We start from the raw sequence: 24,957 nt of genomic DNA on the forward strand, positions 1-24,957 counted from the left end.
TGAAAAACAGCATGCTGTAAATTGAGAAAAACACAACAAGAGCCCGAAATGCGCTGCTTACAGGAGAATGGAAACAGTTTCCAGCGGACACTACAAATAATTTTTTAATAAAGTCATTAAAGTCTGCGTCAGTGGTGTTCTGGTAGTCTATCAGGATTATTGATCTTTCAACATTAAATATTCTTCCGGAACAAATACAAATCATTAAAAAGGCTAACAATATCCTAGCCTGTTGTGGTTACTTTCAAAATGTTTGAAGAATCATTCAGATGAAAGTAGAAAGAAAGAATGAAAATGTTTTAAACGGTTTAAAACAACTTTAAAGAACATGAACAACAGCAATAGTAATATGTTAAAGGCGAAGTAATGTTGGTTATTTAATATGTTGGAATGAAATCAATGATTTGGATGTTTGCTTGAAACATGAGTGAGTACATCATTAATCTAACTGTCTGGTAATCAAAGGCTTAAGTAAAGACATTGTTCAAGGTTTGACCTTCTAGGTTACTGCCTAATCGTTATGTCAGTGGATTACCTGCTTTATTCCTTTCAATAGAATGATTTTTTTCTCTTCCAAAAGCATTTTCCTCACGTCACAACTGCTCTCCTTGGGAAACAGGAGATCAGGCCTGAAAAACTGATGACATGATTCAATATGCATAACAAAGGTTTTTTCCACCTATAAAAGTCCAGGTCGTAGGTGGATGATTATTCAACTGCTTATAAAAAGGCACGTTTTATTGCAGACTGGCTGAAAGGGTTCCCTTTTTGTGTGGCTCCCAAGATAATTTTTTCATGGTAAAGTGAGTTGACTAAAGTTCAATCTTTTTATTTTTCTTTAAATTAAGATACTGCACTTTATAAAAATCTAACCAGTTCAAATGATGTCAATTTCTTTAGAGCATTTCACATACAGTATGTAATTTATCAAAAGCCAACATGTAGTTATCACATCGATCTCCTCCTGTTTTGTAGCACACACACTCACCCATTTTAAAAAGGGATTCATACACACGTTGATATCATCATCCAATAAAAGGAACGATCAATAATGATGATAACTTAATCACAGAGCTGATGTTTGTGATACAAACAAATTGGAATATAGTTGTATATGTTTTGCAAATGAAATCCTTAAAGGCCTGTCTAGTATTTTAAAGAAGTTTTAATGTAGCAGTGTTTGAATTACAGTAGATGATAATTAATTGTTTCTTTGATAAATTAAAAGTTATTGTGACCATAAATAAGGGAAGACATCTGGATTGTTCTTTGATATGCAAAAGAAGATACTGGAGCATTCCCAAGCCAGTCCGATAGCTGCATCTGTGTCTGCCTCCACAATCAGATGCCATAAACCTCCTTCCCACAACTGCCTGCATACAGATTAAGGTCATTGCTAGGAGTATGCTGTGTCTGTGTATACACTATGTGTATCAGGCTCTCCAATATGCTGCACAGCTTTCAGGGAAGGCCATTGAATCGTGGGACACCTGTGTATTGAGAAAGGGCAGCTTCTGCATTGATTCTGACGAGAGCTATTTTATCCTTTTGCCTGCCGAGGCTCAGGTTTTCTGGCAGACACAAGGAATCTATATCTACACTCTGTTTTATGTTATGCAAATGTTAATTATAAAGGGTTTGAACACAAGGCAATAGCTAAAAACGGTGCACAGGGGCTATATGAGACTAATACTTGTAATTGATAAGACCATTTACATCTGTTTGCCATTTCCCATTTCTTAACGGTCAATTGCTGCCAGGAATTCGTTTTGATTGACAACAGTGGGTAAGAGCAAATGACACACTAAAAAAACACTGTCACATTTATTCCTGTCTTTTAAGTTAATCCTTTTATTTAAAAAATCGTTTCCCATTACAAATTGCTCCAGTGCATCCAACCAACCAGAGCACAAACTCCTAGCTGTTTGCCTAAAAAACACGAATGGAATCAAGACCAGAAATGAAGTAGTCATGGATGAGCAGATCCATTCTTCTTATTTCAGGTTGCCCCTGCAGATCAGAAAGCTGGACTAAGCCAGCATGGCAGAACATGTCCTGTAGCATATGAGCAAAGGACCACCTCTGCACCACAATCCAGCACTGCAGGAATGTACTAATGTCCTCTCTGAAGAGGACAGTATCTATAGCTTTGGGGCTTGATCCTCTGAGGGCCACATTTCTAAACTGAATATGAATATGTCGCAAGGGTCTGACAAGGCCTGTCCTATTTCAAAGACTGCTCCAAATGCAGATGAGAAATATAGCCTTCTCTCGCCAGACTTTGGAGGACACAGTCAGCCTGTCCTTTGTTGCCTTCTGTATTCGAAAATCTTGCACTGACTGAAATGTTCCACCATCGAACAATGTTAGCAAATACTACAAAACAAGGTTCTATTTGCATACAGATGGTGATCTGTCATCAGTAAATAAATCATATAAACTAAACTAACAGAAATGATGAATGGAAAATAATGGAAACCAGGCATGTTTTAATATTTGATTTTGATTGTAGTCCCGATATGCTTCTAATCTCAGGGAGCATATTGTCTGTCATTGGCCAAATGTTTAAAACGTTTTCATACGGTTTGTAGTCTTGTATTAACTATTTCCCATCAATGTATGGCTGTTCTCTGTAGATAAACATGGAAATATGAATATATTTACTTTAAATGTAGACAGACATTCAGAAAGTCAAGCACTTTCAATTTGAGGTCTTCCAATTAACCCGTATGTGAGGCAAATTGTGTGCAGTGTCTTTGGAAACGCCAGGGCAGTGACCGATCAAGCACATCATATACCGTAGCTAAGAATATTAATTAGGGACTCTGAGGGACAATGACTGTCTGCAGATCAACAAAATAATGGACTTTGTTTACATATAATTTTTAAAGACTGTTTTCAAAAAGAATATTGGTTTGAGTCTTTTGGATCGTAAAATATGACATCAATTCTCCTTACGTTATTTTGCTCAAGGGAGTGTGGAGTCAATGGCTGTCATTGAGTTGGCAAAACAGAACCCAGAATCGACCTCGCTCATTTTTTCCCCTCATCATGTCTACAGCTAATAATAATTAATTAATAATAATAATAATAATAATAATTCCTTACATTTATTATAGCGCTTTTTCAATGACTCAAAGCGCTTTACATATACACACATTACACATATATCATACATGCAATGGTCAGATACTGTGGACAATACCCACAGGAGCAAGTTCAGGTGAAGTGTCTTGCCCAAGGACACACCGGCTTTACAGACGCAGCAGCGGCGGGTTTCACCCCTTGATCTGATGATCATTGCACAGCGCACTGCGCCACACCGTCCATCTTCACGCCTCGAGGTCATCGAGGCGCTTTTACAAGTACACATTGGTATTATACATGTACTGTGGACAATACCCACAGCTGTATCTGATCCTGTCCAACGTGAATAAGCTGAACTCAATAGCTATCTTTGCTGCAGCCTTGGACTGAGAAAGAATGCCTGAATTGGCAGATAGGCTACCAAACAAGCCCCCTTAGGTTTATCAGGCAAGGAGAACAAAAAACAGTAAACAGACCGCCATCTGATGGGCTTTTAAAATGGAACAGGACAGCACACGGACTCTGTCTGCCAACCAGCACTGTTAGTTCATCTGGCCTGAAATCAATTTCTAAGACAACAATCACACTAAAATCGTAAAAAACAAACTAATCAATTACTGGAAATGTTTGTTTTGTTATTACTTTCGTCATAAAGAGGACTTTGTTAAACATTTTAAAATATATTCCATGTATCTTGCTCGAGCAGTGAAAACGGAATAAGCTGTTAATTTGATCATTCAATAAAGGCTATTTAAATGTTTATCACTATTTGACCTTCTGTCTTCTGACACTTCAGCAAGCTCTATTTTCAGGTCAAATGTTGCCACAAATTTTGGTTTATGATCTGCAAAATGAATGACCTTTGCATTAGCCTAATCTGGTCAAAGATATTTACATGAGCTGGTTGCTCAGTGTAACAATAATCAGATCTAAATGTTAAGCTGTAAACTGAATTACATTTTTAAACTTTAGAAATTGAAACTGGTGTTATTTTTTTACTTGAAGTTGTTGTCACTTGTTTTTGAGTATGAACAGTGACTCTGGGATGACAGTAATGTGAATTGAGGGTATTCACTCAAATGTGTGGGACAGTGAAGAAAGGACACAGGAAGACACAGATGGCAGGTAGTGCCCCTATTACAAGCAGAAAATAATGACAAAAAAGCAAAGGAAATGACAAATATGATTAACGAGCAGTGCCCACACTTGTAGGGTGTTGGAGTAAACCTGCCTCCTCAAATGTTAGCTGACATTGTACGAGGAAGCTCTTGACAACTTAATTGGCGCTTATTTGACCATACAAAATATCACACCAGGATAGTCAGAAACATGTACATACACATTTACACAAATGTAATGGATTTAAGGAACAGTTTACAGATGCATGAATGCATATAGAAATAATAGGAAGTACTATGATCTACCAATAATTCAAAAATGTATTTCAATGTTTAACCACTGATAAAGTTTCATGTAATTATTCATAGAAAGTTTACAATTTACAATTTGTGTATGTATATCGTTTTTTTTTTTCTCCTAAATGTATGCTATCAATAAAGGCAAATTGCCATATTCTTATACTATATTTATGCTTTTGAATTGCACTGTTAAAATGCGAAAATATTATTAATATATACAATCTCAGCCTGGGCTCCTGACTTCGCTTTCACTCACAGAGTCAAAAATGGTATTCGGGACAGCCCTACTATAGTGACCAATTATTCGACCAGACACTGAACTTAGTTACATTTATCAGGGGGGAAGCAGAGAAGTGAAAGAATAGGGACTTCATTATTTTCAATATGACAATAAGGAAAATAATGTGTATGACTAAAGGTATAAAGAGTTCTGCAGCAATAACTTTGAATGCTCTATTAGCAAATGAAATAAATAGACCTTTTTTTCTGGCAGAGACAGATAACAGCAGGGACAAATATGTGGTCTGTCTAGTGTCTCACAAAGCCCTCATGTGTCCATCTGGGATCCACCTGTTTGGCTGATGATGGTGAAGAGATTTTGACAGCATTGTCAGCTGCAGTCAGGCAGAGGCAGTACTACAGATCCCTCTCAACTGAATAGATGGGTCTGCTTTAAGTAAGAAAAGGTACTCTTGGTGAGGACTTGAACCAGTACAAGTCACACTGCAGTAAAGTGTGGTTTGAAGTACTTTAGCTATCCACACACAGACAGCACTGACCAAATGGCTGAGGTTATTTGGGTTGCTAGGCAATAGGAGAAGGGCAGGTTCACTGCAGTCACAAAGCTTGTTTTCTTTAATAGGAGGGAAAGTGCTATACTGTACTTCTCTCAACCAGAGTTCCTGTTGAGCAATGTCAGTGTCTGTGTAGGCCAAGGCCGTTTCTCAATCTCGAAGATACTGGCTTCCAAGCCAATATTTCAAGGATGATACGTCATCGAGTGCCGCCGAAGGACTGTTCCAATTTCCAGCATACTTGGAATTCCACCGAGGCCGCGTCCTTGGTTTGGGGGAGATTTCGAGTCTGCACATGGGTAAACTTTGCGTCCTTAAAATCCCCACAATGCTTTGCGCACGGACCAATTTCAAAAACCCTTGCGGAGAATGGCTGAACCGACGCAGCACACATTTAAATGTAAGTGTGTAGTGGCGTAGAACATGTGTTGGTAAATATGTTACTTTGTTACATTTGTTTGTTATCTCCAAAAATGTGTTCCGTGAAAGTAAAGCAAGTTCATAATTAGATAGACATTGTGAGGTATTTATTTTCGGTAGAGTTTATGTTGAAACCGTTAGAGAGAGTGGCACACTTGTTAGCCTGTTCCATTCTTCTTCGTTTTCAGAAGCCGTGGCTTGGAAGCATACTTGCTTCGTTTCTGAAGGAAGTGAATTGGAAGTACGCGACTACCAAGCCAGCATCCTCGCGATTGAGAAACACCCCAGGTCTGAGATTAAAGCCATAAATGAAAAACACATTTTTCAGTGGATAGTTAGGGATAGGATAGAAGTTATTGGTAGCAGCAGATGAGAACAGACCGTTACAAGTTTTAATCTGAAAGAGAATAACAACTATGGATGTCTCCTGCTTGGTAGCGTGAACATGTTACATTTTTTTCATTATAATTTCCTCCTGAAATCTTTGTTTCAGTGTTAAAGCGCAATTTTAGAAACATATTCCAAGACTAGTATATATAATGTCAAACTGGTGAGGAGTGCAATCCCCATTCCTGTCCTTTCGCTGCCCAGACGCACTATGTCTGGTCTGTGCATTAATACGGCACATGCCTCTGAAGCGTATATTGTCGGCCACCCCTGAGACTAGGAATGTCATGGATGTCCACACACACTTTCATCCAAAACCACACTGAACAGTGGTGCATTGTTGAAGGCAACAGTCTGTTGGATGTGTACTCTGCTTTTTCAAGAATGTGGCTAGTAACAATCTTGCAGAGAGACAGCAAGTCTTATATCCTGTATATTTGGAGGGTTACCTGGTAGGAAAACTGCACTTTGTACTGAAGCTCTGGGAACACTAGTTATTGCAGATTTGGGTGTCAACATTAATTCATCATTGTGGTTAATTAGTTTGATCACAAACCTAATTTAGCATCTTGAAATTATTGGACCAGATTAATGCAGTATTTAATAAGTGACATCATGTCAATACTAAAGCATTTGCTTTCTTAGGCACCACTGAAAATGGCTTTGCATGCCCTTAATGACATGTGTGTCATAGGTCGCTGACTTCTGCTGTCGGATACCGCCCACGCCAGTAAAAAGGCACACTAAAATCGGTTTATCTCCAGATAAGGTTCACAATTAGTTATTTGACAATCATTGATGAAGGATTGTGAAAGGTTGATGCACATAAAAACAATGTAAACACTTTAAGCAATGAGTGAGCTGTAATGCTTAACTTTACTAAAGCTCTGTCAAATCACAAATGATACATTAAAGTAAAGTATTAAAATACATATGACCTCCTTTCTAATAACATTCCGATTAATAGCACAAGGAATGAGATAGATGTATTTACCATTTTAGCAAGTATGAGGTTGCAAGATCAAAGGGCTAAAGAGTCATGATGAATACATATCACTCATTTGCTAAGATGCTTTGCCACAAACTATGCTGCTTGGTATTTCAATTGCATCACAAGTCGATATCCCGCATCCTTCAGTGTGAACATTAATCTTCTCTGTCATTAATGTTTATCAATTAATCAATCAAACAATTAGGATGCATACACTCTGGAATGTTATCTCTAAAATCAACCTTACTTCTTCACTTTTTGTAGTTTCAATACATCTACTATACTAAATCAAAATATACCCTTAAAGTGTCCATTGAATTGGTTAAATACTTCATCTATTAGATGTTTAAAGTAAATCACAATCAAATATAACATCTAAGTTAATAAAAAAAGAACATGATATGCCCCTCCTATGTATTTAATGTGACTCTGCACTGCTTGTAATTGTTATGTGTCCTTTCTGTTATTCACCTATTAAAATAGGTGTGTCATTTGAGATAGTCTGGTTGCATCTTATCATCAATAAATCCAATACGTCTTGCTCAGTCTCACACTGGATTAGGATGAAGACCCTGGGTCGCTGGAATGTGACAGCAATACTATAGCTCCAGAAGTGAACATGAAGCCAGACAACCACAAGGCTAATGTTGTTTTGCAGCTGTGTCTCATATAATGATAACATTCTCAGGACCCCCTGACCAAATGACAGAGTGACTTATACTGGCTGCTGGTCTCAGCTAAAAACTATCTTTCGTTCCCTCTCTGTGCTTTTCTCTGCAGTCAAATCTCACCCATCAGCTTGTTCCACTACATCTCTCATCCTAGCATTTGCCTCTATCATTAATAATTGCTCGAGTCAGAATCCTTTTAAATGCGAAGATCTGTGAAAAGTGTAAAGTTAAAGGCTGGCGGTTTTGGTTCAGTCAAACCCTGCATGCATGATGCCTTGAAAAGCCCATTTACAGCATTCCTGCAAAAGCTTTGATAACGTATCATGTTCAGGCCCATCATTGTGGATTTATTAAAAAATCTTACAGTTGCACAAACAAATAATAAAATGAACACACTTGTGCTATAAGTGTGCCTTATTAACAACTGAAACCCAGTCAAAGACTGAGCACAGCCGAGGACATATATATTTCTTACATTCCTTTTTAAGTCAGATTGTGCCGCGGTGTGCTATTACAGAACATATATGTACAGTAAGCACAGATTTAAAGACAGAAGGATGGTCAGCATTAACCTCATTCATTACATTGACAGGTGACGGTCAGAACTCTGGCTTTAATGAGTGATAATGATCACTTATCACACATTCTTATTATATGTACTAGAAGGAAAGGTAATGACGGCAGAAAGCTACGTTCTGTTGTATAGTATGTATGGTTAGGTATGAATATATGGGCATGTTGTGTGAAGCAAATGTGCCTTTTCTTTGTCCAGGTTACAAGCTTATTGTGTGCATGTGAATGCTTCTACACAGCTTCTCACTCAAAAGGGAGAAATCAAGGGGTGTAGTCATATAACAGACAGGCAGACAGCTGAGGAAACATAATGCTATAGATTGATACCTCGCACCTTGAGTACCATTTATGTTGCCCTAAGCAAACAAGTTAATTAGCAAATAGATATAATATATGCCACCTGGGCGCCTCCCTAGGGAGGTGTTCCAGGCACGTCCAGCTGGGAAGAGACCAAGGGGTAGACCTAAGACCAGGTGGAGGGATTATATCTCTTCGCTGGCCTGGGAGCGCCTTGGGATCCCCCAGTCAGAGCTGGTTGATGTCGCCAGGGAAAAGAAAGTTTGGGGCTCTCTGCTGGAACTGCTACCCCCGTGACCCGACCACGGATAAGCGGGAGAAGATGGATGGATAGATGGATATATCATAATTTTAATAAAGTATATCAAAAAAATATACCAATATTTAGAAAATAAATATATTTAAAAGGCTGTGCCCTAAAATATAAATGTGTCTTGCATATTTTCTTGAATGCATCTAGTCAAAAAGAGGTGAAATATCTAATCACATTTAGATTACACTTGGAGAAAAGCAAAATAATTAACTTAAAAGACAAGAACACTGCTTAATTCAATGTGTATGGTTCCTATTGCATTAGAAACAATTGAAGAAGAGCCTCAACAATGATAGAACTGTACTGTTGGCATTGGGACTCTCAACAAGCACAAACACAGACTGTTCCAATATTTATTGAAAAAGCATCAAGCTGAATCAAAGCCCAAGGTTTCAAATCAGGCCTTCAACAGGGGCAAACATGAGAGGTCTTATTATTATATCTGTACATATTTTGTGATGCAAGGATCTATACATGAATATGTATACATGTCATGGCCCCTGAGAATGTAAAAAAAGAAAGAAAAATATACTGTATGAAAACACAAAATAGAAATAAAAAAACCCAGTTCTACTCTCAGTGTCCCAACTTTTTTTTGGCATATACAAACTCATACTACAGATCTAGCTATTATACAAAAGCTGGTTCTCAAAAGCCTCGTATACACCATCTGCAGAGATTACCACCAAGAGGTATGGGTGTCTGGAGAAGATTGGAACTGCCAAAAATCGTCTCACTTCAATGGCATCTGTTGCTGGATTTCTAACACTTTCTAAATCAGTACGCTGTTATTCCCATTCCTAAGGTAGGAGAGGAATAGCTTTTTAACTTGTCATCTTCATCTTGGCTGCCATGTGTTGTGGCAGCCCTTTCCCTGAGAAAGCACATACTGTAGGGAACCAGGTTTTTATAAAGCTCCAAAGCCATTTGACAATCCAACTCGGTCATTCATAGTTAGACTTTATGATGACTCTTCTCTATACATTAGGATTTTATTCTATACAATATTCGCCTCATGTTTGATTGATTGATTGAAAAGTTTATTAACAGCTTGCATATTGGGTACAGTACAGTACAGCTCAAAACATACAATTGTTAAGGGAATGCAGACCAGAGAAAGACTTTCGTCTTGTTTACATCAGGGTCCCCCATTTCCAATTAATCATATCATTTAAGACATATAAGACATATTTGACATACAGATGGCTTATTTACAATTTACATACAGGTGGTTTTTTACATACAGATTGCTTATTTACAATTTTCATTTTAGATTTCGTTCTAATACATCCTACATGTTGCTTGCTAAAAAAAGGTTGGGGTAGATAATCATTTGGTTTGTTGCTGCTTATCAGTGTGGCAAGCCACTTTAGTTCAGCTTGAGCAGATACAAATGGTAATGGCCTTTTATATGGCTCTTTTATATAGTGCCTTTCTAGTCTTTGCTACCCAAAAGAGCAGAGGCTTCCATACATTGTGCACCCTGCTTATCAGGAGAGAAACATTTGCACGGTTCAGTATCTTGCCAAAGAGCACTTCAACATGTTCCCCGCAGGGGCCAGGGATCGAACCACTCACCTTCCGATGAGTGGAAGTCCTAAACCATAGCTCCACTTTTTACATAATAATTTCCTTACTGATAAGATGTTCGTAACCAGGTATCTACATGGAAATAAGCCCCGCCTCCTCTCTGGTGTCACTAGCTTCAGTGACACAAGTAAACACAAATGATGCTGCTGTCAAAAATAACTGCTAAACCACCAAAAAGGTTACAGATATTTAAAACAATGATTATTATATAGGTATTCACAACAATAAACCAATTTGAAGAGTGAAACTTAACCACCCAATGAGATCTAGTCATCATATGTACACTTAACAAGCTGGAAGTATGCAGGGTTCTCTATGCTTGCACTGTGTTTGTATGAAGAGATGCTTAGTTTATGCTCGTAATCACCTGAAGTGTCTTGTTTAGATTACCATTACAATCTCACAGAAACAGGCTGAAGGTGAAGCTTAGCCCATCCATCGTATTACAAATCTATAGCTTTCAACATTAATAGGCTTAACTCAGCATAATCCAGATTTTTCATCTCTACTTCCTAAAACATGCAAATCCTGTTTTTGACTAAGCAAACAACCAGAGTGAAATGAGGATCTTGTAAACATAGAATATATTCTCCTTTTCCAAAGGTATAGGAAGGGACTAACACTTGCTGCTATTTACAGACGAGTACTTTATTGTGCAGCCATTAAAGATGACTTCAATCAGCTTCAGCTTCAGTCCAGCACAGAACAAGACAAAGCATTCCTCATAAAAGCCATGATAAAGACTGTCTTCTACAACTGTCTCTACACACTTTAGCATTTTGCCATTTGTGACACTTACCTTTGCTTTCAGCAATAATATAAAAAAGAAAACATGTCTCTGTGTCTTCATTAGCCAACCCTGTGTGAGCTTCCAATGTCCTTGCGGGAACCATATGGCCCCGCGGCGCCCCCATGTTGCGGGGTAAACAGTATATGGTAGTAGTATAGAATGGTAAAGTGTATAGTATTCTCCCCTCCCCTACAGTATGTGAATTACAGTATGAGTGGTTCTCGCTCCTCAGGTATGGTATGTTATTAGATAACTAAAGCAGAGGGTAGTTTTTTTTTACAATGATACATTTGCATGTCAACAATGAATCAACAGAAATATGTGTAAAATATTGACATATTTATATGTTTTATACTACTAACACTGTCACAAGTTAGACACTTATATTATTGTTTGTTTGGTGGCTCATCTAAACTCTCCTGTCATTTCAGATCCCGCCTTCCTCCAGGCCCTTGTAATCAGCTCACTTCCCTCACCTGGTCTCCCCAGCACTTCCCCTCACCTGTTATTCATTCCCTCATCACTCCACAGTATTTATACCACCTCACTATCACTTGTCCTTTGCCAGATTGTCTTGTCGTTTCCGCCAAGCTCTCCAGTGAGTGTTGTGCTCTAGCCTAGATTTTTGTCCTGCCCGGTTTTTGATCCCTGCCTGCCTGTTTACGGATCTCGAGTTCCTGCCTGCTCCCTGTCTGGTTTTGGTTGCCTGTGTGACGGATTTCCTGGTTTTGACCCTGCCTGTCCCTGACCTGAATAAACTAAACATTGCTATACACTGGTTGTATCTGAGTCGTGCTATTGGGTTCTGATCTGTACCTGTGATCGTGACAAACACAGCCTGGGATCAAATTGACCCCAAGGAACACTGATGCGTATACAAAATGCGTACAAGACATTGAAAAATATCATCATGTTCATTTTATGTTTACCCATTTGTCCTCACTAAATTAGGAACAGTCATGAAATACTAAGCAAAACAAATAATGTGAACATTTTCTTAGATACGTTAAACATTGAATGGGGTCAAATTGACCCCAAGGATAACAGGAGGGTTAAAAAGTTGTGAATAAACAAATAACTAAGTAAATAAAAACGATCAATGCTAAGCTAGAAACTCTCCAAGACTTTAATTTACATGAGTACTGTATTTTGTTTGTCCCCATGAGTGTGATGGATGGATCCCGAGTCCTTGATGAAATGGAATGCATCAATTAATTAGGTTTCCTCGGACAATGCCATGGACTATACCTTAAGCTATCAGTACAATATTACAAGATACCAATATATCAATATGTTGTATGATACATGCATAACCAAAAGTGTTCCTACTACATGTCACTTGCAACAGCACCTCTGTTGTCAGTACCTGGACAACTGGCCTGAGTCATAAGTGCCAGGTCACAGTTGCGGGCAGAATTGCGAGCCCTTTCTATTATGATTAAAAGATAATACACAAAACTGTACACTAAATATGTTTCACATGCAGTATAATGTTGTCAACTATTTATAGGTCTGCTTGGCCTGTCAATGCAGTAACGCAACCTCAAGCAAACTGAGCAGAAGCATAAACTATGAGGAGAAAGTTTGCACATTGTTTAGGTTGTTTAGGTTTAATTTTGCCCTCACTGCAACTGAGTGTCAAACGTGTTCGTAAAACAGGTCTAAAAGTTTGCCCAGGTGGGATTACCGACACAGTTCAGTTTTTGCTAACTTATAACTGAATTTATCACCTCAAGTGAGTGGCCCAGCCTCTTGTATATTTATATATATCGAAAACAGTTTGGACACCCCTGGTGTAATGGCTGCATTTCTGTACAGGTATCGTGTATAGCTAAGGCAAAAGTGTAAATTATCTGGGCAGGAAAAAAATATTGCCCTTTTGAGAAGTATTATGTCTTGTCTTTATTAGGATCCCCATTAGCACTAGCATTGGCAATTCTTCCTGGGATCCTCACACACACAAAACATACATAAACATACCATAAAATTAAAACAAAACAAAACAGCTCATCATTTCATGCAATTTACAGTGCTGTATGAAGTGAAAACTAAAATGGTCATCCAATTATCGCCATCCTAAGGCCAAACAAAAGTAAATAAGTGTACATAATAATATTTCAATCAGGAGAGACGTGATGTATGGAATACATGTTTATTATCGGTCACATTATATAAATGAAACATAATGACGACAGTTTATAACAAGTGAATGAAATGGTGTTTTGGCGATTAGGCCCAGGTTTTGTAGGACATCATTCGGGAAGGGAAAGAACCGTTTCCGATGAACCCCCCTGGGTCTAGACCAGGGGTGCCCAACCTTTTTTGAACCGAGAGCTACTTTTAAAGTTGCCAGTCTGCCGAGATCTACCAGTCCAAATAGAGAGGCATAGCCATTACTGACAGCCTAGCCTACTATCAGGTAAATACACACTTCTACTTGTATAAAACTGACCTTTGTACGATGAATACTTCATAAAATACTGCAGATCCTTTATCTTACCTCTTTCTAATCTACACACATACAAGTATTTAACTGAAGTTACACAATTGTTGTTGATACAGAGTTGGAGTTTATTCAAACGTCACATACTACAGTGGGTAATGTTTTCAAGAAACATTGAACAGTATGACACAGGAAAAAAAGAAAAGACTCTGAACCCTTTCTTTGCCATTATATAAAATTAGTGTTGCTACAAAAGTATAAATTAGGCTTACTAATAAGACAACTCAGATCTGAAGCTACACAGGAATCTGCTGCCAAAGTGCAATAAAAAAAGACACAATTAATAGAATCAAACCCATTTTTTGTTGCATTTTAGTAGAGTATAACAATAAATGCCTTTAAAATAGGATGCAAGCAACACTAGTTTCTGAACTGAATTGATAATAGACTATAATCAATTTAAACAGAACAGATCTGAATGTTTGCATTCTTATACCATTGTGTACAATAATTATAATGAATAAGTTCAAACAAACTAAAACTTACAGCTGATTAATAATGGTATCTAACTTGAGTTTTTATTATATCAAAAACCTGTTGAAATGCTACTGTTATTTTTACTGTTCCCCAAAAGCGCGTCGGCAGCCTCCAGGAAAGCTTCTTTCACAACTTCGCCGTCTTTGAAAGACTTCATGTGTTTCTCAAGAACGTGCCTGACACGATAAGATGCTCTGGTAGCAGCCTTGCTCTTGTTGTTGGGCCTGGTGAAAATGGACTGCTGTGCATTTAGCTGTCCTTTCAGGCCCCTCCCCTTTTGGAGCGTAGGGCAGAATTAGGAGGGAATTCCGTCTCGTAGCGTTTGTGCACTGTTTTGAAATGCCGCTCCTAAATTACCCTTCTTCGATAAAGCCACGCTCGCATTGCAGATGAGACAGATGGACTTTGAATTGGAATAGATACAAAAATAATCATCCTCCCACTCGGAGGGAAAATTATATAGGCCTATGTTGGGCTTTTTTGCTTCTGCCATAATTGCGGTCTTGTGTGTGTGCGGACTGTCACTCCTGTTAACACGGACAACGTCAGCGAAATACTGCCCAATGCCCACCAGCCACGCCCCGACACATGGGGTCACACCGGCCAATCACAAAGCTTTGATGCGTTCAAGTGCATTATTCTGGACAGGAAGATTATGTTTCAGGACATTAACATACAACAGAATGTTGTTGTTCTATTTTTAGACACATCTCGCGATCGACTGGGAATCTCCCCGCGATCGACCGGTCGATCGCGATCGACTGGTTGGGCACCCCTGGTCTAGACACTGGTGGTGGTGATAAGTGGTTAGGTCCGGTTGGAAGGGAGAAGGTTAAGCTTGGCCCTGAGTTGGAAGCACGAGGCGAAGGGGTGGAGGAGGGTTGCGCGTTGACACCTGGAAGACAGCTGATAGAAAAGGGGAGAGCATATATCGAGGGATTAACAGGTGCGATAATTAGGCTTGTGAATGGAGGGAAGTGATAGGTTAGCTAAGGAGTGGCGCTCCCTGTGATCTAGTGAAGGGAGCGAGTATTGCCATGACGTGCAATACGGAGTGATAGGTCTTCCTGCCTGAACTTGCGCTAAGCTTCATTTCAATCAGGAGAGACGTGATGTATGGAATACATGTTTATTATCGGTCACATTATATAAATGAAACATAATGATGACAGTTTATAACAAGTGAATGAAATGGTGTTTTGGCGATTAGGCCCAGGTTTTGTAGGACATAATTCGGGAAGGGAAAGAACCGTTTCCGATGAACCCCCAAAAGAAGTGAAGTATGAAGTACTGAACGTGAAGAAATCTTACCTTGTGGGATGCAGTGGAAATCTATGGATGAAAATGAGAGGTTAATACATGTGGGAATTTAGACGTACTGATGCCTCCCAGGCATCCTTCCTGGACATACAGGGCTTCCCGGACGTACAGGGGCATCCCGGACATCCTGGACGCAAGGCAAGACAAGACAAGACAAGACAAGGCAAGGCAAGGCAAGGCAAGGCAAGGCAAGGCAAGGCAAGGCAAGGCAAGGCAAGGCAAGGCAAGGCAAGGCAAGGCAAGGCAAGGCAAGGCAAGGCAAGGCAAGGCAAGGCAAGGCAAGGCAAGGCAAGGCAAGGCAAGGCAAGGCAAGGCAAGGCAAGGCAAGGCAAGGCAAGGCAAGGCAAGGCAAGGCAAGGCAAGGCAAGGCAAGGCAGGCAAGGCAAGGCAAGGCAAGGCAAGGCAAGGCAAGGCAAGGCAAGGCAAGGCAAGGCAAAGGCAAGGCAAGGCAAGGCAAGGCAAGGCAAGGCAAGGCAAGGCAAGGCAAGGCAAGGCAAGGCAAGGCAAGGCAAGGCAAGGCAAGGCAAGGCAAGGCAAGGCAAGGCAAGGCAAGGCAATTAAATGGCAATTAAATGGCATTTAAAATCAGTCATTAAAAAGAAAAGCTAATAAAATAAACATTAAAAGAACAAAAAATACATGGCAGTCAATTAAACATTAAAAGAAAAAAGTACATGGATAAAAGTTACAGTGCAGTCTAAGATATGAATAGTTCAATTAAAAGCAGCGACAAAAAGAAAAGTCTTCAGCCTGGATTTAAAAGTAGTCAGAGTTGCAGCGGACCTGCAGGTTTCTGGGAGTTTGTTCCAGATATTTGGAGCATAATAACTGAACGCTGCTTTACCATGTTTAGTTCTGACTCTGGGGACAGAAAGCTGACCAGTCCCTGAAGACCTGAGAGATCTGGATGGTTCATAATTTAGCAGGAGGTCAGAAATGTATTTTGGGCCTAAACCATTCAGTGCTTTATAAACCAGCAGCAGTATTTTGAAATCTATTCTTTGATACACAGGAAGCCAGTGTAAAGACTTCAGAACAGGAGTGATGTGATCCACTTTCTTAGTGTTAGTGAGGACTCGAGCAGCGGCGTTCTGAATCAGCTGCAGCTTCCTAATAGATTTTTTAGTGAGACCTGTGAAGACACCATTGCAGTAGTCGAGTCTACTGAAGATAAAAGCATGGACAAGTTTTTCCAAATCCTGCTGTGACATTAGTCTTTTAATCCTAGATATATTCTTTAGGTGATAGTAGGCTGATTTAGTAACTGTTTTAATGTGACTGTTGAAACTCAGGTCAGAGTCCATGACTACACCTAGATTTCTGGCTTTATCTGTTGTTTTGAACATTGCACACTGAAGCTCAACGCTAACTTTTATACGTTCTGACTTGGCTCCAAAAACCATTACCTCAGTTTTATCTTTGTTTAATTGGAGAAAGTTCTGACACATCCAGTCATTGATTTGTTCAATGCACTTACTCAGTGTTTGAATTGGAGCATAGTCTCCTGGTGAAATTGTTACGTACATTTGTGTGTCATCCGCATAGCTATGGTAACTTATTTTGTTGTTCTTCATTATCTGAGCCAGTGGTAGCATGTAGATGTTAAAGAGAAGAGGCCCCAAGATGGAGCCTTGAGGAACCCCACATGTCATATTTGTCAACTCAGATGTGTATTTACCTATAGAAACAAAGTTGTTTCTGTCCTTTAAGTAGGATTCAAACCAATTTAGAACTGTTTCCGAAAGTCCCACCCAGTTTTCCAGTCGGTCTAGTAATATGCTGTGGTCAACAGTGTCAAACGCAGCACTGAGATCTAATAATATTAACACTGAAGTTCTGCCACTGTCTGTGTTTAAGTGGATGTCATTAAAGACCTTTACAAGAGCAGTCTCAGTGCTGTGGTTTGGACGAAAGCCTGACTGGAACACATCAAAACAGTTATTTAAATGCAAGAAATTACTCAACTGTTGAAAAACAACTTTTTCAATGATTTTACCTAGAAATGGGAGGTTTGATATGGGCCTGTAATTGTTAATTACTGAAGCATCTAGATTATTCTTTTTTAAGAGCGGTTTAATGACTGCAGTTTTCAGGGCCTGTGGAAAAATACCTGAGTGAAGAGATTTGTTTACTATATGAAGTAGATCTGAGGCCATGCAAGGCAAAACATCTTTGAAAAATCCTGTTGGAATAATATCAAGGCAGCAAGAGGAGGATTTCAGAAGTTGAATAATGTCCTCTAGGTTTTTATCATTAATCTGATGGAATTGTGTCATGATGTCTGAATTGATGTTAAGTGGAGATAGGGACAACACATTTGCTGTTCCTGATGCAGAGGCACTGACTGCTTGTCTGATTTTCTGAATTTTGTCAGTGAAGAAGGAGGCAAAATCATTGCACGCCCTGGTGGATAGAAATTCAGAGGCTACTGACACTGGGGGGATAGTCTGTCGACGGTAGCAAACAAGGCACGTGCGTTGTTTTTGTTTTTGGTAATGATGTCAGAGAAGAACGATTGTCGTGCGTTTTTCAATTCCAAATTATAAAGGCCAAGTCTCTCTTTATAGATTTCAAAGTGAACCTGGAGTTTTGTTTTTCGCCACCTGAGTTCAGCTTTTCGACATTCTCTTTTTTCTGTTTTCACGCTCATGGCCTTTCTCCATGGAGATATTTTCTTGCCAGTCACTTCCTTTACCTTAGTTGGAGCAATGGCATCTATAACATTTTTAATTTTTGAATTAAAATGATCTACTAGCTCATTTACTGAGATGTTGGCAGGGGCAAGTGTGGAAGAAAAATTCTGAGTAAACATTTCCCTAGTATTTTCAGTTAAATATCGCTTTGTGGTTACCTCTTTTTGAACATTTTTGTGAACAGAAATAGAGCTCTCAAAGAAAACACAGGAATGGTCAGAGAGTGCAACATCAGTCACCACAACCTTAGAGATATTCACACCCTTTGAGATAATTAAGTCCAGAGTGTGCGTGGGCTCCGTCACATGCTGAGTCAGTCCATAGCTATCAAGAACACAAAACAGTTCTTTAGCCCCTCTGTCCTGGGGGTAGTCAACATGGATGTTAAAATCACCAACAATGACTAGACGGTCAAAGTCAATACACACTATAGACAGCAGTTCAGTAAAGTCATCAAAAAAACTTGCACAGTATTTGGGTGGTCTATAGATATTTAGGAACAGAGCTCGAGAGGAGCATTTCAGCCGAAGGGCCACATATTCAAAAGAATCAAAGTTTCCATACGATGTCTTCCTGCATTGAAGGGAATCATTGAACAGAATAGCAACTCCACCCCCTTTCTTATGCATTCTTTCCTGACTCATAAAACTAAAGTTGGGAGGGGTTGATTCGATAAGAACAGCTGCACTGTTATTTTGTTCAATCCAAGTTTCTGTTAAAAACATAAAATCGAGATTGTGCTCAGTGATAAAATCATTGATTAAAAATGTTTTTCCTGCCAAAGACCTGACATTTAATAAAGCTAGTTTAAGTTTGTTAAACACACTATCAGTCATGTTTTTTGTAACAAGCTGTGGCTGACATGGAATCACTGCTAAATTAGATACACTCACACAAACGTTTGAGCGCTTCCTGTTTCTATGATTCACCGCTCTTAATCTATTACCTATCAACACAGATATCGGAAAAGCTACTGGCAGGCAGGGCCCCGACATGTCCTGGAAAGAGTTGAGAGTGCCATACGCCCTTGAGCCTGGACCCATCACATATCAGTAAGAGTTTGTTGTGTTTTGTACACACACATCCTTATCAGGCTTCGGAGACTGCAGATGCCCCCTCGAAGGGAGGGGAGGTGGTCGACGTAGGCACGGTGATGGAGACGGGCGAGATGGTGCGGGGGTAGAGGACATGCTGCCAGGGGGGGGAGGTGGTTGACGTAGGCGCGGTGATGAGGACGGGGGAGATGGTGCGTGTCTCCGCGGTGATTTTGGTGGGCGTCGTTGAGGAGCGGGGGTAAAGGACATGGTGCCAGCCCTGCGTATCGCCTTCGTTTGGTCTTTGAACTCCAGGAAGGAATCGGTGCCAACCCTCTGTATCTCCTTTGTGTGTTCATCGATCTCCAGGAGGGTGGGCGAGGGTGAAAGGGTGAACGGAGTATCCTCAAAGGCGTTGACAGGGGGGGGGGGGGTGACGGGCAGTGGAGACTCCTCCATTTGTCTCATAGGTCTCCCATAATCAGAACATTCCTCAGGCGGGTGCAGTGATAATTCTTCAGGGTTTTCTGCACGATGTGTTGTGTCTTTCTCCTGTTTTGATTCCTCTTGCCGCTTGTCCTTGGCAGAGGGAACAGATTGATGACGCAGGCAGTTGAATATGTTAGAGATAAACAATTTCACTCCTGACTTGTTCAGGCAAACTCCATTTGCCTTGAAAAGATGTCTGCGATCCCAGAAAAAGTTAAAATTGTCAATAAAATGAACAGAATGGTCAGTACAGGCCGTTGAAAGCCAGGTGTTCAGTGCAAACAATCTGCTGAATCTCTCCACTCCTCTTCTGACTGGCGGTAGAGGGCCACTGATGAACACCTCTGCATTTAGAGAGCTGGCAGTTTCCAACAAACATTTAAAGTCTTCTTTCAGCACTTCTGACTGTTGTTTCACAACATCATTTGTTCCAATGTGCAGTACCACATTCTTCACAGTCGGATGTTCAGCCCCAATATGCAGGATCTTCTCAGCCGAGTCAGAGACCACATCCTTGGGAAAACAGAGTACTTTGGTGTTGTTCTTATTACACAGACCTTTTACATCTCTTACAGCAGAGTCACCCACAATCAGAGTTTCAGGCCCAGTCGTTAGCTTTCCCTCTAGCCTTTTACTTTTAGAGTAGCTATTGGTCCTTACCCTGCTGCGTGAAGAGGACAGGTTATCCAGGTCATCAGATCTCCGGTTCTCGGTCAGCGGAGCGTATCTGTTCTGGATTGGCACACTTGGTGGTTTAGGAGGATTGTTTGTAATTCTCCCTTTAGCAGCTGTCCACTGCTGTTTCCTAGTATGAATAGGGGTTGAAGAGGCGCTCTTCCTGGGTGATAACAATGCAGGCCAGCCGGTCGCATCACAGATTTCGGAGCTCTGGGCTCTGCCTGTTATCCATCCTCCCAAATCCCATGGAAATGATTTACTCTTAGGCTTTGCACCCAGAGAGTTCCAGGGAGGACTACCACTTGTAGATTTATTACCCGGTACACAGCCCTCCTGTTCCTTGGAATCCTTGTAGCTGCTAACTAGCTGTGAGTTAGCATACCCTTCTCCATTATTTTGCAACACTGGTAAAGTGGTGTCATTCCCACATAGTCCATTCACTTCCACGTTAACTTCCAACCGTTGCATTTTCATTTCCAACACAGCCATCTTCTGTATAAGTTTCTGGAAGTCATCTGTAGAGAACGGAGGCATTTTGCTACCAACTAGCTAAATAGCAGTAGCCTACCAGGCTTTAGCTGTTGCTAGGCCACGCTATTGTAAGACTGACGTCGTCGTAAAAATGTTGAAATATGGCTGAGACCCTCCGTCTATTTACGAAGATGAACTGTCCCAGTGATAAGTTAATGTCCAGGAGCCGCTGCTCGAAGTTTTCAGAGAATAAGAATAGGAAAATCAGCATAAAAAGTAAGCAGAGGCAGGAGCAAGCAGAAAAGCGTCTGCACTGTAAGAAAGATAAGCAGGGCAGAGGGCGTTCCGGACATACGGGGCTTCCCGGACGTACGGGGCATCCTGGACATACAGGGCGTCCCGGACGTACGGGGCATCCTGGACATACAGGGCATCCTGGACATACAGGGCGTCCTGGACATACAGGGCTTCCCGGACGTACGGGGCATCCCGGACGCACAGGGCGTCCCGGACGTGCGGGGCGCCCTGAGCGTGCAGGGCTTCCCGAACGTGCAGGGCAACCTGACTTAGCAGGGACACATTTATACAGACCCGAAGGTTTACGACCTGGACATACAGGGTTAGACATGGCAAGAATAAACATGAGCCGCGGGGCGAACATACGTGCTGACATGCTAAGAACCACCACCAGTTATATGCATACGTACCAATTTTTAAGGTTGGAGAGACCTTTGGATAGCCAGCACGGCACTGAGGTCCGGGCGAATGTAGGATGAGAAAGCGGAGGAGGACCACAGTCCGAGTTGTTGCAGGGATGAGGATGAGATGCCTTGATTAGCAGCGGAAGTAGCTGCACCTATTCTAAATGAATGCCCTGTGTATAGAAGGGGTGATAACCTGGATTTAATGAGAACTTGCTTTAAATAGTGATTGAACTGTCCTTGAGTTAAGGGAAAATTCCCTGAGATAAGAAATAATGGTGAGAGAGGATTAGAGGTAGGTCTAAGCTGTAGGAATTTGATCATGGATTTATAAGGGCAGAACTGGGAGTCGTTGCGGGCGGCGATGACAGAGCAGGCGCCGCCGCATTTGGAGTGTTTAAGATATAAGCTAAAATGGCTGGCGTGAAAGGATATGTCAGAAAAGCTGATGTCTCGATTGGAATCGAACGTAAGAGAAGCTGTGGTAAATTCACCTGGTCTGAGGAAAGCATAAAAAGCTAGGAGAAATAGAGCATCAAGTAGCGCATTGATATAAGGGGAGAACAACCCACTTCTAAGTTTGGAGAGCATAAGGCGTAAAGTGGAGAGTGTAATAGGACGTCTCCGGTCTAAGACGGGGGGAAACGTTTTAATAAGACCTTTGAGAATGAGTTTGACTGACTGGTTTGCGAACAGGCTGGGAAAGCCGGGATCGAAACAGCGAACATTAAACTGAACTCCTGCTAAGAGGCCCCGGATGTATTGGGGTTTGAGGTGGCGATCAGTGGCGCAGTAGCACATGAAGGCGCACACGGTGGAGATGAGAACAGGTTTAAGTGTGATGCCTACGGAAAAGCAAAATAACGCGAACGTTCTCCAAACGAAATCGTATGTTTTGAGGGTGGACGCGGCTAAGCCCTTCCTCATAAAAAACCTGGCGGATTCGTGGTGCCTTGCTAGGGGGCTTCTATTTAGAAGAGAGAGAGGAGATGCAGGGGAGGAATCCTGACAGGTTGAGCGCTGGCTCCTGGGCAGAGGTTCCGGAACGTCTGGAAGTGGAAGCGAGAGAGGGAATCAGCCACTGAGCCACACGGGAACGTGACGGGAACGTGACGAGCGGAGATGCGGAAGTTGTGGGTGATGGGAGACCACGTGATGCTTCTCATGAACGGCATGATGTCGCGGCACGGGGAGCGCGCTTTATTAATCCCGACCACTGATTGGTTGTCACAGAGTACTGAGATCCGCTTCCGGGGCCAGAGGTGACCCCACACGTGGCAGCAACAGCGATCGGAAAGATCTCATGCAGAGCGGAGGAAGAGCATGGCTGGGGAATGACGGAGGCCACGAGCCTGCGAACCACTCTCTCTGGAAGAAACCCCCCCAAAACCCACGGATGGGGCAGCGTCCGTGAAGAATCTCATGGAGTCGGAGGAGAAGGTGACGCCTTTTCTTCTCGGAGTATTGCGTGTAGCGACCCCTATTGGGCTTGTCCGGAACACTGGGAACGTAGAGGAATGGAAAGGACCGATTAAATATCCTTTGTAGAGCTCTTTTTTTTTTTTTTTTTTGAGCTGAGAGACTATGGTGGGTTCTTTGGCGGCTGACTGCAGGTTTTTTGCCACTAAAGTCACTGAGAGGGGAGAAGGACCCCTACCCTGAACCCTTGAGAGAGCCCTGACAAAGATAATCAACGAACGCGGGATTTGGGTGAGTCGAAAGCGCAGCTGCTAAGTGTGTGGTGTTAATGGGAGTCGAGGGGTGATGTTTTAAAAGGTTTTTCTGCCACGTTGATTCTGGCGCGGGAAAGGGGGCCGGCGCCTGGGGCAAACTGAACTCGGGTGAGCATCCCTGCAGGTACTGCAAATGTGAAGAAAAGTACAGTAAGGGTAAGAACACACGTTCTCATTAAAAGAAACGCAAATCTTGTTATCCCTTTGCTTGATTGCCTGAAGGTTTGGTTTATTGTTCCCGGAATACTGCGTGGGGAAGACGCTAGACCCGGAGAGGGGCACTGAGGGGCAGAGCGGAGAGGTGTGGCCCTGCGCTCCGCAGCTAATGCACGAGACGACTTGTTGCCCGCCGGTAGCCATTACGAGCAGCTCGGTATCCAGCACGGACCAGTCCAGGCGGATGTTACAATGAGCTAAGTGTTGCGCTGCTTTGCTGGAGAAGCTTTTATGGTATTGATAGAACACAGATTTCCCGTATTTGATGTGAAGATCGCCAATCATGGCCAGATAAGCATCTAACTCCAATCTCCTTCCAGGGTAAACTGCGCAGAGGACATCGCGGAAGATGCTAAAAGCTACCAGGAATTGCCCTATAGAAAGGTCTTTGAGGAGCCGGGGGTCTGCGGATTTAAATACCGCAGTAATGCTTCCTCCCGTGGCGATGGCTTTGTCGCACTCCGGGGAAGGCAGAATAAGGCTAACCAAATTAATGTCTTTCCCGTCGAGGATTTTTGCTCTGAGCCGTGAGGAGATGTTAGCGGCTTGGGGAATGTAGGGCCTACCTGAGGGAGGAGCCGGGAGGGCGGAAGCCAGAGAGTGAGAAGGAACTACCGTGCCAAATGCAAGATCCTGACCCGGCGGGGCCACCGAAGAGGTTGATGCTCCGGCCTGGCCTCTCTCCATGGACTGAAGGCGAGCGTCGATTAGCAGCATAGAACTTGCCAGAGATTGCAGTGTGTTGGCTATAGGCTGCCATCGAAGAGGGGCTGAGTGCCGGAGCTCCCGGGCTGAGCGGCGCTGGGTTGGGCGGCGCTGGGCGGCACTGGAGTGAGCCTGAGGAGTGGAGGATTTCTTGGCCGAGCGAGCTCCTGGAGGACTCGCTTTTTTAGACCTTTTGCCCCCGCGGCCACAAGAGCGCCCTCGCCCTCTTCCGGGGGGGCTGGCTGGAGCTGCTGGCCTGGGCTGGGAGACCGCACCGGAGGCTTGGTCCGACAGCTCACGGAGCTGGGAAAGCAGGAGATCTGGGGCTGGGGTGATGCCCTGCTTCCGGAGATGGGCGACGAGGAATTCTGCCTCTGCTGTGCGAGAGCCGCTGCGGGCGCTCAGACGAGAACTGAGGCGACGGTGGCTTGAGGAGTTTGACGCTTCCTCTGGAAGTGCATCGGAGACGGGATCGAGATCCTTCGAAAAAAGTAGGTCCTCTGAAGAGTCTGAATTAGACATGTTTGAGGTTTTTGGTATCGAGTGTTTAGGCGTAAGAGGAGTGTAAGCTACCAACTTACGCGTTGACACCTGGAAGACAGCTGA

The sequence above is a fragment of the Gymnodraco acuticeps genome, unplaced genomic scaffold (genome assembly GCF_902827175.1).
Source record: "Gymnodraco acuticeps unplaced genomic scaffold, fGymAcu1.1, whole genome shotgun sequence".
NCBI lineage: Eukaryota > Metazoa > Chordata > Actinopteri > Perciformes > Bathydraconidae > Gymnodraco > Gymnodraco acuticeps.